This window comes from Benincasa hispida, chromosome 5, assembly GCF_027475165.1.
Source record: "Benincasa hispida cultivar pf3 chromosome 5, pf3_genome.v1.1, whole genome shotgun sequence".
In the NCBI taxonomy this organism is placed as follows: Eukaryota; Viridiplantae; Streptophyta; class Magnoliopsida; order Cucurbitales; family Cucurbitaceae; genus Benincasa; species Benincasa hispida.
Window position 1 is genome coordinate 60,189,156 of NC_143482.1, and position 4,460 is coordinate 60,193,615.

Sequence of the window (4,460 nt, forward strand, 5' to 3'; positions counted from 1 at the left end):
TTTAAATTTTGTGTCCAATAGGCTTGTAAATTTTAGAAGATATTGAATAGATGAAAGACCTATATTAGACACAAAATTGAAAGCTTGGAGACCTACTAAATAAAACATTTGAAAGTTGTTAAGACAATTTAAGCGGTCTATGGACCTATGTGTTTATTTTGCCTTAAGAAATGAAAATTATGGAACTCAATGCTTAATAATATTTTGTATTTTGTCCTCTAATCTAGGTTATTGTTTTGGATTACAAGTTGGTCAGAAAATGTTTATTTTTAAGGATGAATAAAGAATGGATTAAACTAAGGAATAAGTTAACAGTGGAGTATAGAGAAGGAGTATCACAGTTCTTAGATATGGCAAGGTTTCATGTTAATGATTCCGGACGAATAAGATGTCCATGCAAGAATTGTATGAATTCAATTTGGGAAAAGATAGATGTTGTGGAACGACATCTATTAACATATGGAATATCTCCCTCATATTGTGAATGAGTATATCATGGAGAGCCAATAAACTTATCTAGAAGTCATACAAGTCATTCAATACAGGATGTTGAAGTAGATAGTATAGAGAGTAATGTTGTTGAAGAAAATGAGATGTTGAATCTTATAAATGATTTACAAGTTCCAATTGAAAACGAAAATGAAAATGAATGAAGGATTGAGATTAATGAAATGTCCTTTAATGGTCAAGAAAGAGATACCACGAACTTATTCGAGGATTTAATGATCGAAGCATGTAATGAATTATACCCTGGGTGTTCGCAATTTTCGTCCTTAAACCTTTTAGTGAAGTTGATGCATATCAAAGTTCTGAATGGCTGGAGTAATAAATCGTTTGATATGTTGCTGGAATTGTTAAAAGCAGCGTTTCCAGCTGGCACCTCTATACCTACTTCCTTTTATGAAGCCAAGCGAAAATTACGTGATTTAGGCCTAGGTTATGAGTCTATTCATACGTGGAAATATGATTGTGTATTGTATTGGAAAGAGTTTGCAGATTTGCAACAATGCCCTGTTTATGGTGAGTCTCGATACAAAGTTAATGATGGCAAGGGTAAAAAAATACCACATAAGGTATTGCATCATTTTCCATTGATACCGAGATTAAAACGATTGTTTGCGTCAAAAGAAGGCACTTCTGACATGAGATGGCATAAAGATAAGCGAGTTGAAATGGAGGATATATTGGACATCTAGCTGATGCAGAGAGGTGGAAACATTTTGATCGTGAATTCCCTCATTTCGCTTTAGATCCTCGAAATGTTCGTTTGGGATTAGCTTCAGATGGTTTCAATCCGTTTGGAAATATTAGCACTTCTTATAGTATGTGGCCTGTGGTGATAATTCCTTATAATTTTCCCCCTTGGAAATGCATGAAGGAAACAAACTTCTTCATGTCTTTGCTCATACCTGGTCCAAAATCTCCTGGAAAGGAAATTGATGTTTACTTGCAACCGTTGATTGAAGAGTTGAAAGAGTTGTGGACAATTGGTGTGCGAACTTATGATTCTGTTGCTGGTGAGTTTTTTCAACTATATGCTACCTTATTATGAACGATTAATGACTTCCCTGTGTACGGTGACTTATCTGGGTGGAGTATAAAAGGTTATCAAGCATGTCCAATATGCAAAGAAGATAACTCGTCCTTCGGAATAAGAGAGAAAATATCATTTATGGGACATCGACATTATCTTCCAGAGAATCATAGTTGGCGTCGAAGTAGACAACATGATGAAAAAGTTGAACGTAGACCTCCACCAGTTGTAATGAATGAAAAAGAGATATTACAACAAATAAATACGCTAAACTTTTTTGTGCTTAGCAAATATCCATTGAAGCAAGATAAAAAAAGAAAGCGAATCCTAAATTGGACTAAAAAAAGTATCTTTTTCCAACTTTCATATTGGTCCAGACTATTGTTATGACATAAATTGGATGTAATGCATATTGAAAAAAACATATGCGACAATTTGGTGGGCACATTGTTAAATATTGAAAGAAAGACAAAGGATACAACGAACGCTCGATTAGACAAGATTTGAAGATAAGAAAGGACCTACACTTGATACAGGTCAATAACAGATTTGTAAAACCACACGCAGCATACACATTAACAAATGGTGAACAGATTTCATTTTGTAAGTATCTGAAATCAGTGAAATTCCCTGATGTATTCGTATCTAACATATCACAATATGTCAATGACAAAGATGGAAAAATGTCGGGGCTGAAAACACACGATTGTCATGTGTTGCTTCACAGACTACTCCCTATTGGTATTTGAGCATACCTACCAAAGAACATATCCACTGCTATTGTTGAGTTGTGTACATTCTTTCGCAACTTATGTGCAAAGATAATATGTGTAAGTGATTTGAACAGACTACAAGCAAACATCATTGTCATACTTTGTAAATTGGAGAGAATATTCTCACCTGCCTTTTTCGATGTAATGGTACACCTTGTAGTTCATCTATCATATGAAACCAAAGTGGTGAGTCCAGTTAGTTATAGTTGGATGTATCCTATTGAAAGAAGTTTACGAACATTAAAACAATTTGTACGGAACAAAGCACGTCTTGAGGGGTCTATAGCGGAAGCATATGCAATGAATGAATCATGGAACTTCTGCTCGCGATATCTAAGTGGGATTGAAACGAGATTCAATAGAGATGAACGAAATGATGATAATATTCTCGATCATGAGATATTTGGTGAATTTGAATTATTTAGGCAGAGGGTACGACCATTAAGGGAGTAAACTTTACAGACGCTATCAGCGGAGGAAAAGCGTATTGCACATTGGTACATTCTCAACAATTGTAAAGAAATAACAGACTATCGCAAGTACGTTTCAAACTTTTTCCTTTTTTAAATTCTAGGGTATCTCTTTTGATATAACATTTAAATGATCAATTTTGTAGGCAACATTTGAGGTTAATTCGTCGTGAAGCTCAAAGCATCTTTGACTCATATATAAAACATCAATGTAAATTTCCTGATTGGTTCAAATCTCAGGTATACATAGTCATTTTGTAGGCAACAGTTGAGGGATGATTCATTTTTCGTATTCATTTTTAATGTATAAGTAATTATCAGGTTCTACAACGGCGCGAGAGAGAAGATATCTCTGATGATTTCTTTTCACTTGCAATAGGACCTTCGTCTGAGGTATGCTCTTACAATGGATGCATTGTTAATGGGGTACGGTTTCACACTGTAGAGTGTGATAATTGTTGAGCTACACAAAATAGTTGAGTCCTAATGGTCGGGGAGATCAGTGAGAACACAAGTGTGGATAACAATTTCTACGGTGTTGTAGATGAAGTATTTGATTTCTAATATGCGAACAGAAGACACGTTTTCTTGTTGAAGTGTAGATGGTTTGACACATATAACAATAAAAGTAATAGGACACATGTGGATTTAGGATACAAATCGATCAATACATCACACTTTTGATATGTCGACGAGCCTTTCATCTTTGTTATCCGAGCACAACAAGTCTTTTACATTGATGACATCAAACATAGTAGCAATTGGAAAGTTGTTCAAGTAGTCCAAAATAAACGAATATGGGATGTACCGGAAGTGGATGATGTTGAAAACGCACAACTAGATTTACTAGAAATTGTTGGTGGTGTCCGAGTGGATGAAACCATTGAGGAGGTTACTTTATGCAGAGTTGACGTTGATCCTTCAGTTGTGGAAAGACCAATTATTGTACATGGCGATCATGACTTCATAAACGATGATGATGAAGAAAGAGCTGGTTGGTCAAAAGAGAGCTTTGAGTCTTATCATTGTTGTTTTGAATCTGTCTTTGCTTCTCTTCCTCTATGATTCCTTAATGGAAGACTGACCTACTCTTGACACACTGCATATTCACCTTCCCTGGGATCAGAACTTCTTTTTTTTTTTTTTTTTTTTACTTTTTATTCAACTGTATCTCGCTCTCTCCCTGAATCTCTCTGCCTCTCACTTTCTGTGAGTTTCCTCTTCTCTTACGTTTTTCATTATCTTAACTTTTTTGTGTATTTATGAATGTTTACGAAGTTTAATGTGTTGTTGTGGGGGGGGGGGGGGGGGGGGTGTAAAATTTGGGTTAAACCATTTTGGGGATAAATTTGAGTTTTATGTGTATTGGTCATCATTGTTTACTTATTTTGATGTTCATTACCACCCGTATTGGAGTTTGAACGTGTTGTGGATGTTTATCGATATAACATTTCAAAGTTTTTGTTTTATTGTAGAATACTGTTCGGAGATGGGCTGGGACAATTGTTGAAGATGCTGTATTCGAGAAGTATTCTAGATGTTGTTTTGATTTTACTTCTTTTATGTATTTGTGATATGAATGTTTATCGACTTCGTTTGGATATTGTAATTTCTAGTATCGACTTCGTTTGGATATTGTAATTTTTTCTTGTTATAAAATGGACTTCATTTTCGTTTTTAGAT

General features: G+C 35.0%; 1 pseudogene; it reads left to right on the forward strand.

Moving 5' to 3' along the window:
- The first annotated feature begins 275 nt into the window (after positions 1 to 275).
- Positions 276 to 3,842, forward strand: LOC150036295 (uncharacterized; annotated as a pseudogene).
- The last annotated feature ends 618 nt before the right edge of the window (positions 3,843 to 4,460 follow it).